This window comes from Spodoptera frugiperda, chromosome 15 (genome assembly GCF_023101765.2).
Source record: "Spodoptera frugiperda isolate SF20-4 chromosome 15, AGI-APGP_CSIRO_Sfru_2.0, whole genome shotgun sequence".
Taxonomy (NCBI): Eukaryota; Metazoa; Arthropoda; class Insecta; order Lepidoptera; family Noctuidae; genus Spodoptera; species Spodoptera frugiperda.
The window spans coordinates 1,164,732-1,178,487 of record NC_064226.1 but is presented as its reverse complement, the minus strand read 5'-3'; the positions used below and the strand labels follow the sequence as shown (position 1 = coordinate 1,178,487).

Below are 13,756 nucleotides of genomic sequence, written 5' to 3'. Positions count from 1 at the left end.
CCACGGGCATCCTCTACTTTAAAGGGTTTTGCCACAATCACCTCGCTTCCATTATCGGTCATGTTCAATTAGACACCACTGTTGTCTGGTTTCTGTTGAATGTTAATTGAAGCTTACGATTACGATATACATGAGAAGAGTTAGGTACAAGTATTCTACCCTACGCCGTAACAAGTCAGACAGATATTTTACTAGATATATATTTTATAGGCAAATCTGTAAATGATAAGGCATATCATACAAACATAATTATCATAAACATCTTTCATAGACCTTTATTTATAAAGAAACAACATAAACAAAGCCGGCATTGTTTTACGCGTACTCATCAAATATTTCCCGAAATCGTTTCATAATCCATAAAAGATATCTTTCCGAAATCTATAGAGTTTCGGATAAATCGTACAGCTTACAATCTCAATGAGCATGTTATTCTCCCGCCATCACTATAGCAACACGTGTAACATCATCATAAATCCATCCAGCATCCGTAAAGTTTACGGCCAAATAAAATCTGTGTTCATTGTGGAGCTAAGATTATTTGTGCGGAGACAAAGACGGCAGTCCCATTGTCCCCGGCATTAATTAAACTATGCTCGGAAGATATGCCTTCGTTAAACCTCGTTTTTATTTCTGGAGTCTCAACAACAATAAAATCGTATGAAAACATGATCCCTCCCATTGTAAGGCGAGTAAACTTAGTATCTGAGTTTGTCTTGAGTGCCTAGTATTCTCGAGGGTTAGTCCACAGACGATTGTCAAACTTTAAGTTAATATTTCGTCTTCATTTCTGTAGATCTGGTTCGGAAGATTCTCACTAAATTTAAGACGTCATTAAAAACGAAAGTTCAAACGACAGTTGAAGTGTGATTGTGTAAAATACGGTAGCCAGATAGCGCTGTTAACAGAGAATACAATTAAAATAATAAGAATTTAAAACGATAACTTTTTATGAGTTTCCTTCTTACTTCTTAAGACGTATTTCTTACAAAAACTTCGAAAAATGAATAACATAAATATAATTAATCACATAATGGTATATTACATAGTGATATAGTTTATGACTTACACTCACTATGCGACAATAACCTTGTATGTTCTTCAATACATCAAATTATCACTTCTACTTCAACTTAACAATCTTAACCCCAATGTTATCCTACTCAAAGCTAACAAACTGACCGCTTGGCATTCAAATTCACTTAACTGTAAACATGGCAAAGTCTAGAACTCAGCAGAAGCATCGTTATGCATTGGAAGCGAGGCTGGCGCGGATGTCAACGAGGAAATCATTCCGCTTAGCTCCACACCGCCTAAATACTTGATTGATGTTGCACACTAACCCCGCAGTTATGCTAGAGACAGAAGACGCAGAAGGTCTACTCAAGATGAAGGTGTGAAACTAATTGTAAAAGGGTAAACATGGAGTTACCTATTTGCTCGTTCTTCTCCGTGGAAATCTACTCTTTGGACCGAAGTCATAGCTTCACAGAGGACTGAACTCCAAATCGTCACGTTTATTATATTTTTTTTTATACTTTCTGCTCTTTATTGGTCGAATTGAAATAAATTATTTAACTTTAAAGTCATAATTTTAGGCATACCTAAGGGTAGTATGTCAAAATACAACAGAAATATGGTCTTTTACGATCTTTAATAGAACTTCAGATCACTTTACCACAATTTTTAAGCCACAAACCAAACGTAGGGATTAAGAAACGCAAGCACTTTTTTTAAGTGAGAGGTCATTAAACATCAGTTGTTGCATGTTCCGACTGATTATATTGACACTGAGTGTACTCAAGTTTAAAATAAAGTGAGGATGGGACACTGTCAGATGTCCGTCACTAAAGTTTCTCATTACTAGAGAGTACTAGTTTATAGCGATATCTCAGGAGTGGGGAGAAATTGTAAGAGCTCAACACGAGACGTGTCCAATATTGTAGAACAGTTATTTCTCAATTTCAGACTCTCATAAAATACCGGTCATCCTTTTCAAGATCGACCTTTTATATGTAAAATAACATCGTTTGCTACTTCTCTGAAATAAATGTATAGAGTTGAATGTGAGGATTTTATTTCCAAATCGGTGAAAAAAAACTGTTTTTATTTTTAATTAAGACGTTGTCTCACACTAGAATTTTCTTTATTATTTTGAGTTTCCTTTACTAACTTCTTTGCTTAGTGTTTACTGAATTAATAATGTGGAATTTTGTAGTCAAACTACGGACCTTAAGGCCAAAGAAACAAACTCAAACTTTCTTAAATGAGGAAAATCCATAAAGTTCTTGTGAACCTTCTGTGTTTGTCTTAGTTGTGACCCATTTATGGAACTGCGCATCCGGGCCAATTCCGGGTTAACCCCGGAACTGCGCTGCGCAGTGATTTCCATGATTGATATGCGTTTTAATTATATTAAGGAGCTCCTATTAATGGGGCTCTCTAATTATTTAGATCTCACATCATCATTCTACACTCGATATGAGCTTCACCCCTAATGAAATTAGCGCAAAATTATAATTAGTTGATTGATATAGGTATTTTGAAAGCAATGGAGATCAAAATATTTTTTTTTTAATTTCATTAAAATATGACAAACGATTATCCTTGACCTGAAAAGGATGAAGTGTCTGTATAATAGAGAAAAGGCTTTTTGTGTGGCGTTACTATGGCAACCTTCCTGGTTGCTGTCACGATTGTGGCTGATACAATATGTAGGGTAGCAGAGGTATACAGGTCATCGATTAGGTTAGGCTATGGAAACCAATACAATAAAATACAATCTACATAATTCTACTTGTCATAATTGTAGCAATAACAACACAAATGTTAAGCTACAACGTTTAAATTCAATACATAGCATTCATGAAAAGCGCGGCTTCAACCACAATACATAAATATGCATACATGTGCGGCCCCGCGGTAGTTCCTGCTAAATAAACATTAATTAATGGCGTTTTTTCAATGGTCACTAACAAAACCAATCAATCTCAGGACTCGACCAAAAAATGGAACACAAACTTAATCAATGAGCCATCAATGGCTGCCCGTGATGGATGTACCCTTAATTAAGCAACAGAATAGATAACAATACACACGGACACAACAAGCGAAAACATACCTTATTACTCCACATTAAAGCGCACAATACTCGCAAAACAAACTTTGTTTCGACAACAAGCAAGTGGAAACAGTATGCAATGTTGGCGGACGAAATTCGGCCCTATTGTTTGAGTTATAAGAGCTTTTGTCTGTGTGAAATTATTCCGTAAATTCAGGAACAGATTGTGGGCGCAGACGAGCCAATGAGAATGATAAAGTGACCAGTAAACCAGCCGCCGTCACTGTCAATATTTGCCTAAACAATAGAAACTAATTTGCACCTGTTACTTGCTATTATGGCCTGCCGGTACTAACCGACACTAACCGGTACTTACCGGTACTTGCTACGTAACACTACATACTCAACCTCTACACTATCTAAAAGTAAGACTGTATCTCGTCCGGAGCTGCGGACAACGTAACAGGTTACCGGGGCTCCAGCTCAAAGCAGGAGAAGGAACGGGGTGGTTTTTAGTCAGTAAGAATCACTCCCGCCTCGCCCAAGGTGGGAGAAGTCATTGGATGAATTTCTCCCCTAAAAAAGGCTGTATCTCGTGAATACTTATCGTATCCAATAAACAAAACAAAAATGTCCACCCAATACTTTCAAAATTAATTTCTCTGCACTACCCTATGGTTGACTGTCAGAGAATGCCTTGAGGGCATGGAAAAGAAAAAACTAAGGGAAATGTCATCTAACACAATTACTACGGGAACCTCTGTTGCCAAACTCACACAAATGAAACGTGAATCATAGAGTACACTACAAATCATGCTTGAGGCATTAAGTCCCCCATTATTTGTTTGAAGAAGAATGAAAAAAAATATCAAAAACATTTTTACATTATTGGTATAAAATTTATAAAAATGCTTCTTGTTTGTAGCGTAACTCTAGAAAGGTTAAAACAAAATTTTGACGTATTAATTGACATTATTCAGAGCAGGAAGTCGATGAGAGGTTTATAAAAGCCCCTGACACCGAAACATCCGTCGGCCACATTATCAAGCCTCCCTGCACAGAATAATTCGATATTTTTCCAACATTTCCGGGAACAACAGATGAACTCTTCCATTGTTTAACTTCCGCACAAAGTAAATGTTATTAGTAAATAGGTAGCCAGTTTATTTGTATATCAGCATGAGCATCGGTGAAATTATTTACTGAATCGACATAATCTAAGAGTGGGAGAGCCAGAGAGTGATACCACGGACTCATATAAAACCGACGTGAAACAACGTCTGCGTTGTGTTTCGTTGTGTGAGTGAAGTTACCGGAAGCCCAATTCCCTTCCCAATCCCCAATTCCCGAACCCTTAAATTCCTAACCCCCAAAAACCCAGCAACGCACTTGTAACGCCTCTGGTGTTTCAAGTGTCCATGGGCGGCGGCGATTGCTTACCATCAGGTGATACGTCTGCTCGTTTACTGGCGTGTTTCATAAAAAAAACAGAATCATTTAATGGTTACTTAACCCAGTCATTAAGCAATTGTTTTCGATACAAAATCGTTACTAAGGAATGGTTTAAGTAATCATTAAATGTCTCTGAATACGGCAGTAAGTCCTCTTTTAAAGGAACCTTTAATTAGTTGGCTGTTGAATGAAAAGACAAAGAGTACCATTAGTGAGGGTTCTATTTTTGTGTCAATAGCTGAATGAATCCGGGCGGCGTGTGTAGTGTTATAGTGAGTAGCACAAACACATGTGCTATACGAACTGTGTATAAACCTGTCAGTACTTGTCAGTGAGAGGGGGCGCACACTACACGACTTTATTTATAAAATCGGATCAATGTATCCCAGTCAGTATTCATGTATTAAATTGTTGAAAATAAATAAATCACTTATATATTTATTCTAGTTTTCTTTAGACATAGTTTGCCGGGTGATTCATCAACTCGTCCCACATGCCTACGGCCCATTTGGGACGAGTTAAACATGCCTACGGCCCATTTGGGACGAGATGCAGAAAATCAAATTAAATATTATTTTCATTCTGCAAGTCGTCCCTTAAAATCCCACCCAAAAAGTAACGTGAGACGAGTTGCAGAATGAAAATAATATTAATTTTGATTTTCTGCAAGTCGTCCCAAATGGGCCGTAGGCATGTGGGACGAGTTAATGAATCACCCAGTTTCCCAGTGGTGTGGTAGGTAATGCCACAATGTCATGGCAATGGGTTCATTCCCTAGGTCTGACGACCTTTCTCATTATGGTTCCTATAAAAGTCAGGGCAGGTCGTGGAAACTGTCTCAAGGTCTGACAACACCCTTTAGGTAACCTTTACTGAGCACTAAACTTCAACCACTATTAACTATAAACTCTTTATTAGGCCTACTAACGTTTATGGCTTTATAAAGACTGATGTACTATATTTTGTTCTGTTAAAATGAATATAAAGTCTACCTTGAGGTCATAACTTCATAAGTATATATAACTGCAGAGACCACCGCAGTCTTGGAGAAATAAAATTTCAATTTCAATCAAAAATAAAGATAGCCTAAATATTTTTATGAATATCACAAAAGTCGACTTGTAAATTGATATACAAACAAATGTTTTAATCTCCTTTCCACACTCAACATCGGCTCTCCTCCTATCATGTGTTAGAGGAAAAAAACAGAGCCATCAACAAAATATTAGATGACGCAGAATTCCTGATATGATAATAATATCAATGTTATTGTGTAAGTTTGTTCTCACTGCTGCGCTGTGAGATATGCAGGGCCGGAGGCGCTCCGGGCCCCTAGGCAATCGGGCTTGGGAGCATTCTCGACTTCTCGTTATTATTGACAAATAAAAGTATGTATTACTAATTGGAGAAACTCATTCGTTTGATTTCGGTTTCGATTTCCTAGGCGACAAAAGTAGTAGTCGATTTACAATAATAGTATTGGAGTCCTAACCACCGGTAGCTTGGACCATGCTCCGGCTACAGGCTTCTATTTTTATATTTTTATGTTTTTTTTTGTATTTCATAAGTAAGATTTTAAAAATATAATTTTAGAGAATTTTAAATAAATATGGAAATATTGGTATTGAAATAGGGTTCTACATTAGCATTAATCTTAAACGAATAAACTGTGTGAGATGTAGTGTAAAATCTTATTCAACTTCCACAAAACCTACCGCGAATTTTCAACACAGAAAAACATGAACTACCAATGCCATTCTTCCACCTATTAATTAGTTACATTAGTTAGGTTACATTCCTTCCCTGCTTCAATAAACTTGACAATATAATAATAGGATTAGCGTCTTGAGATGATGCTATTTGAGCGGTTATAGTGAACCTGCCTTACAACTGCCGATCTTGTGGCTTAATCGGAGGATTACCGGCTTGATCGCGACTAATGATTCCTTGGAACTTTGACAACTGCCAACATTATATAATCTACGGTGTTGATTAACAACGGGGTGTATAGACATCTATAACTGATCTTATCGCTATTATAAACTGTTTACAGTATCTAATCAGTTATGTTGCGAATTTTGGTATTACGTGTTTCAAGGTCATGGGAATGGTGTATTTAAACGACAACAACTGGAAGATCATAATTAATGTCTCTGTCTGATGTATTTGAACTAAAATGTTAATGATTTTTCACCTAGTGGTAAGCAATCGCCGCCGCCCAAGGACACCCGAAACACCAGAGGCGTTACAAGTGTGTTGTTTCACGCCAGTTTTCTGTGAGGCCGTGGTATTACTCTGGTCGTGCGGATGCATGACTCTCCCACACTTAACCGGTAATCTCTAATGATCTCACAGTTAAAATAAAAATATTCATAATTATAATGTACCTACTATTCATGTAATGTATGTGTTTACCATTTTTGGGGATTATAAAACTTGTATTTGTGTGAGTGTGATTTAAAATATACCTACAAAAACACTCCTCTTATAGCTCCAATGAAACGGATCTCCTATTTACACTTCACACATTAACTGTAACTTGTCTGACAAACGCATTCGGATTAAAAACAGCAGTAAACCTGTCTGCGACTAACGCGATGGGAACGATTACTGTACAATTAGTGAGAAAGACAAGACAAAAGACAGACGCGCGACTTAACGCGACGACATTTGAATAAAAATAGTTTGGGGCGCGCGCGCATTATCACGCCTGTATTTGTCATTAGTACTGCGTGTGCGCAGCCCTGTGAAGTGATATTGGAATAAAAAACATATGGATAAGCCAAGTGCATTCACACGTGGTTTATAGTGTTAAAGCTGATTGACTGAATTTAAACTTCTTAATTAATCAATTATTTAAAAAGATTTTTGTTCTAGGGTGTAAAATTATAGACTATTTTAGTCCTTAAACCAGGTTCTAGATTTCGTTTAAGAAAAAGTTGTCTTTAATAATAATATTAAACTTAATATCCGAGTGAGTTACTAATTAGGTACCTTCCAGTATTCAATATTTAGTTCTCTCTTACGTATTTAACTTTATCAAAGTAGCTTTTAAACGAACTAAATCCTGAATAATAAGACAAATACCGGCTTGTTGAGCGACAGAGACAGAGAATAGAGAAACTGTAAGAGAGAAAGAGATGAAAGTAACACCATGATAATGTATCTTGTATTCGTCATTAACACTCATCGCTTTGACCCTTGACAGCAAGCGTCAGTGATATCTTCCCCAAGTGGAAACACATGGCCCGCGCGCTACGATGTATGCGTTTACTATCATTAATATTTATGGTGTAGAAAACTATTCAATTTGTTGTAATTGTAAAAAACATTGAAAGATCTAAAAATGGCTATAGATCTAGATGCAGTGTTTTAGTGAAAAATAAAACATATTTAAAAATATTTCTAAATTCAAGGTTACCAGAGAAAATACACATAAAAAAGTAAACGAATAAAGATGTCTATGACTGTATTTTTGAGGAAAAATAAAATAGGTACATTTTTATTATTATTATATTATATAACGTCACGCCTTTAATCCCCGATGGGGTAGGCAGAGGTGCACATTATGGCACATAATGCCAATGTACACCCACATTTCACAATTTTGTAAGTCCCATATAATAAAATAAATAAATACTAAATAAGTAAAACCCAGTTATTTCGCACAGCAAAACCAGTGCAAAATAAACCTGGTCAAGAGTGAAAGTTAAACAGTAGTTACGAGACCAGCATGCAGTAGGTCGCAGTAAGTTGCAAGTTGCAGCGAGCCCACAGCGCGCCGGCCGCGGCCGCCCGCCCGTATATTGCCCGGCTCAGTTTGTGTTGCCAACTCCGTCCAACTAGCCCACCAGTCGCTAACTTAAAACTTGTGTATTGTTGTTTTAGGCGTGATTTATATTTGAACCCTCCCCGGGCAAGTCCACGGGGTATTTTTGTTAACCGTTTATCTGTTTATTGTCTGTGAATGTTTTTAGTCTGTTGACTGCTGTAATAAGGGGTGAACGATTCAAGAGATTTATAGACAACTTTCGTAAAGTAAAGATCAAGTTGCTTGTTTAAAAATGTTTTTTATTGAATTACCATCAGTCTGGTAATAATTAGATTAAAACAGTAAAAGCTCTTTGTCTTCATATTTGCTTCAAAAATCAAGTAAAAGGTCTAATAAGATTAACGCAGTTAATTACTATTGAAAAGAAAAAACAACTTCTCAGCATCATATTTCATACAACGCATGTTAACCCTTCCGTACCCTCGGTTAAGTAAAATTTCACATTTAAGTGAAATTAGCGCGCGTCATTACCCGCCCACGCTGTGGTGTGTGTATTATATAGCTATATAGCGCAGGCCAAACCGTGAGGCGAGTCAGTATGTGGTGCAGAGCCGAATTAAAAGGGTTACAAGAGTATGAGTTTCCACAGGCACGGCCAAGGCAAGAGAGAGCCCTATCTGTCCAAACAATGTTGCGATTTTAAGCTATGTAATGTTCGAGAAATAGTAGTAAAATTAGAGCTTTTGCTAGATTTGCTAAATGAATTTTCATGAAGTTTGGTATAAAGACGGTGTATGAGCTGACTTAAGTGATAGGATACTTTTGAACGGACTTTGAAACTTTGGAACGTGGGTGAACCCACTGGCAGAAACTATAGCAATAAAGAACTAGCGCAACAATAAACACATTTTAAAATATATTTTGGAAAACAATAGCGCCATAATATGTTACGAGGGTAATATCCAGCATTTATTGGGCGCTTCACTGCAGCACATAAAGCGAGCTGTCAGTAATGCGGTACGGTACAGCACCAACAAAAATCCGCAACGATTCAAAATTCTCGCCAAAAACAATAAGCAGTAAACTCATTCCACACACAGACACACAGGTAAATATTAGTTATAGGATAATAAATTTGAGCGCGGCCACAGTTTCGCTTTAATATCCTGCTATGCGGAGATGGCGCCCCACTCCCTTAATTTGAGAAGTCTGCAATCTCCGAATAGTTTGGTGTGCGAGAGCGGAGATCGCTGTAATCTTGTGTTGAGAACATGGGAACTTGTGATTGTATGCAGCCGGGATGCGGTGCAGGCGTTATTTCGGTTATTTGATGATTGCTGCATGCTACGCGGGATTTGGCCCCCAGTACTGATATTACTTCCCTTTACTATAACACTATACCGTTACAAGCATTTTTTTTTTTTTGAGGGGGAAAATCATCCAATGACTTTTCTCGCCTTGGGTGAGGCGAGAGGGAGTGTCAGACTCTTACTGACTAAAAACCACCCCGTTCCTTCTCCTGCTTTTCGAGCCGGAGCCCCGGTAAACCCGCTAGGTAGTCCGCAGCTCCGGGTCAGGCATCAGCCCTGCTGGGCCCCATCTGTGGTGGTCTGATGGCTCTTTGAGGCGCGCGCGGAACGCGACGCGCCGCACGCACGGTTCTGGTTCTGTTCGGGCGGTGAGCTACCCTTGCTCGCCGTCCGCAGGCCCGCACTTACGGTGGCCGGAGATCGTCTCGCGATCCCCGACGCCCGGACTGTCTCTCGCGACGGCTGGGGCGTGAGGAGGTTTGTTCTCTCACGCGCCCCGCCTCCTCCTTAGCTAGCATGACTGCTTCGCAGAAGGAGGAGACGGCATCCCAGTCCCTCTCGCTCCGCACCATGGCCTGAACCAGTGCCGGGCGCGAGAGGTCGCCGTCGCCGACCACATCCCTGAGGACTTGGCGGTGCTCAGCCCACGCAGGGCACACCGCCACCGTATGTTCTACCGTGTCCTCCGGGCGGTCCTCACAGTGATGACACCCGGGCGTTTCCTCCCGCCCAATAAGGAACAGGAACCTACCGAAACTCCCATGTCCGGTAAGCACCTGCGTCAGGCGGTAGGTGAGGACGCCGTGGCGCCTCTCTAGCCACTCCTCAAAGAGGGGACTTACCGCTGCGATGACAGCGAGCCCAGCCCTCGGTTGCGACAGTCGTTGCTGCCATTCCGCCATGAGATCGCGCCGGAGCTCGTCCCGCCACGCACTGATCTGGCGCGGCAGTGGAGTTTCGCCCCGGCGGCACGCGTCGGCGCGCAAACTGAACACATGCGCGAGCACCTTCGCCTCCAAATCCCACGGCGGTAATCCGGCAAGGAAGTTCGCCGCCTCCCCGGAGATCGTGCGATATCCACGGATCACTCGGATGGCCATGACCCTCTGAGACGTGAGCAGCGTCCGAGCTGGCCGCCGCATCAGATTCGGCGCCCACACAGGGGCGCCATAGAGGGCCATGGACCGCACGATCCCCGCGTACAACCTCCGGCAGGAGGCATTTGGCCCCCCGAGGTTTGGCAGGAGCCGCTTAAGCGCAGCCCCCGTCCGTTCCAACTTAGGAGCCAAACGTCGGAAGTGCTCCACGAAGTTCCATCGACTGTCGAGGACGAGTCCTAGATACTTCATCGTCGTCTCGACGCCGATGGTAACCCCTCCTGCCGTTATTTGGGACCCACCCGGAGGTGGCGCGTTCCCGCGGCCATGAAAACACATGGCCTCGGACTTGTGGAGCGCCACCTCGAGTCCCAATTGCCGGATCCTATCAACAACTGTCGCAACCGCTCTCGCCATTAAGTTGGCCGCCGCCTGGTGCGACCTCCCGTGCGCTAACACTAGCGTATCGTCGGCGTAACATATTACGTCGACGCCGTTCGGGAGGTCGGTGCGCAGCACCCAGTCGTAACCGATATCCCACAGGAGCGGTCCCAAAACCGAACCCTGTGGAACACCGCGCGACATCTCTCGCCGTTTCCATTCGCCCTGGTGACCGGGGTATATGACATACCTGTCTGTCAGGTAGGCCTCGATTATATGACGGAGGTAGGTAGGCACCCGATGATACCGAAGTGCCTCCAGTATACAGCTCCAGGGTAGGGAGTTGAAGGCGTTGGCAATGTCCAGAGACACCGCTACAACGACCTTACCCCTGGACACTGCAGTCCCCGTCGTGAGGTCCCTTACGCGCATGATGGCGTCCACCGTGGAGCGCCCTCTGCGGAAGCCGAACTGGCCATCCGCGAGGTCCGGCCCAGATCCGGACAAGTGCGCGACGAGGCGGTTCGAAATTATCCTTTCGAAGACTTTTCCCACCTCGTCGAGCAGCACAATGGGCCGGTATGCGAGAGATGGAGAGTCCGCAGGGCGCCCCGGCTTCTTCACGAGGACCAGTTTTCCCGTCTTCCACTGAAGCGGGAACTGGCCCCTCTCCAAGCATGCGCTATAGAGACCTATTAATCGAGGCCCGAGAGCCTCCGAGGCCAGGACCCACGCCTTGCCATGTAGGCCATCGGGTCCTGGGGCGGTGTTCTTGGCGCCCATCCGGCGCACCGCCGCTCTCAGTTCTGCCTCATACCGTTACAAGCATAATCTTACCTTTTAAACGTTAATATCTCACAACTTCACGCCTTTTATCCCCGAAGGGGTAGGCAGAGGTGCACATTACAATGTACACTCACTTTTCACCATTTTGTGCTTAAGTCCCATGTAATAGGGGGTGAGCCTATTGCCATATCCTGGACACAACTCCAGACTCCGTGCTACTACCGGGAAATTTTTTCGAAAATCCGAAAAAAGCCCAGTAATACTTTGCCCGACCCGGGAATCGAACCCGAGACCCCTTGTTCGGCAGTCGCACTTGCGACCACTGGACCAACGAGGCAGTCATTAAACGTTAATATGTGTTTTGTAATTACAGACTCTTATTCCACACAGCAGTTGATCCGGAGCTGCGGAATACCTAGCGGGTTACCGAGGCTCCGGCACGAAAAGCAGGAGTAGGAACAACCCACACTCCAGTTGAACACAACTAAACTTTCCCGTCAAAGCCATAAGTTAACAAAAAAGTAAAACAATTCCCAAATAAACTTAGAAAAACTTGAGAAGACAATTTCATAAACTTTTTATCCTGGATTCGTCCCCTTCATTAGCAGGACTTAGTATAAATTTAAAACAATTTATTTGTGAAAGAGTGCGCTGTCAATGGCGGCTTGTGGCGTTTGCACAACTTTTTGTTTGTTTATCTATGTACCTCGTTGTTTGTGTATTTCCACGGAAATTAAGTTTGACGACAACACAGATCACTGCTGTTTTAGTATTCATTTCCGAGAAGCTTTTTTTAATTGAATTACGTTGTGTTTTGTTTACGTAGCGCGAGGGTGGTTTGGTTTGTTTTAAAAATTTCAGAGAGAATGAAGCGTAATGGACCAGCAAAAGTGGTTAACCAGCCCGTTGAATAACCTTCGCATACACGATGAGAGTTATTTTAGCTTTAGGTATAAAGGTTCGTATAATATACGTGTGTGTATCAACCTTATTTTTACATCTTTAGAATTAAACTTCAAACGAAACTAGAGCGCAATTACCGTATGTTCTAGAAACACATAATTCTATAGCTTAATAATTAATTCAATTAATCAAGTGGTAACAAGTAATTACACTAGTATTAGTATCAGAGACGGCGCCCACCTGCCGCTGGTACAACTTGGCTCATCAATTACCAGTAGTGTTAGTGTACCATAAGCAGAACACACGCGATAACTGGCAACAACTGAACGTTCATGTGGACCCAGTATATAATGTTGAGACTTTACAACTAACTGACAATGTTTAATTTTATATTATTTCCAGCGACCCGCCCCAGCTTCGCATGGATGCAATGGTGATATATTACGCATGTATTAAACATATAAACCGTCCCCTTGAATAACTCTATCTATTAACAAAACCGCACCAAAATCCGTTGCGTAGTTTTAAAGATTTAAGCATACAAAGGGAAATAGGGACAGAGAAAGCTACTTTGTTTTATACTATGTAGTGATTCAAGTATTCTAAAAGTCTTCTAAGAATCTTAAGTCTACTCGAGTAACCATTTGAAGAGAAATTATATCATCAACTAAGGAATATAAAATTAAGAAAACGCTAAATCTTTTCTACAAATTCGACCAAACCGACACAAGAAAGCAAGTGCTTCAAAGGCGAACATTATATTCCCATGAATGAAAGAAATAAACAAAACTTCATTGTAAAGAAAAGAAAATACAAAAATTCCTACGTCTTATGTCAACGGCTCTTAACGTAGGATTAGCCAGTATAAGAACCATTTTACTAGCACCACGCCGCGGTTAGCTATAAGCTGTTAACCCAACAGTTATAACTGGCGCTAACAACACATAAACAATACGCTTTCTTACAGTATTTTTCAATGGATTATAAGATTAGC

General features: G+C 41.4%; 1 protein-coding gene across 7 annotated transcripts in view; it reads right to left on the bottom strand.

Annotated features, from left to right (window-relative positions):
• Positions 1–13,756, bottom strand: part of LOC118277563 (zwei Ig domain protein zig-8-like) — a 260,266-nt gene that overhangs the window by 180,567 nt on the left and 65,943 nt on the right. The window lies entirely within an intron of this gene.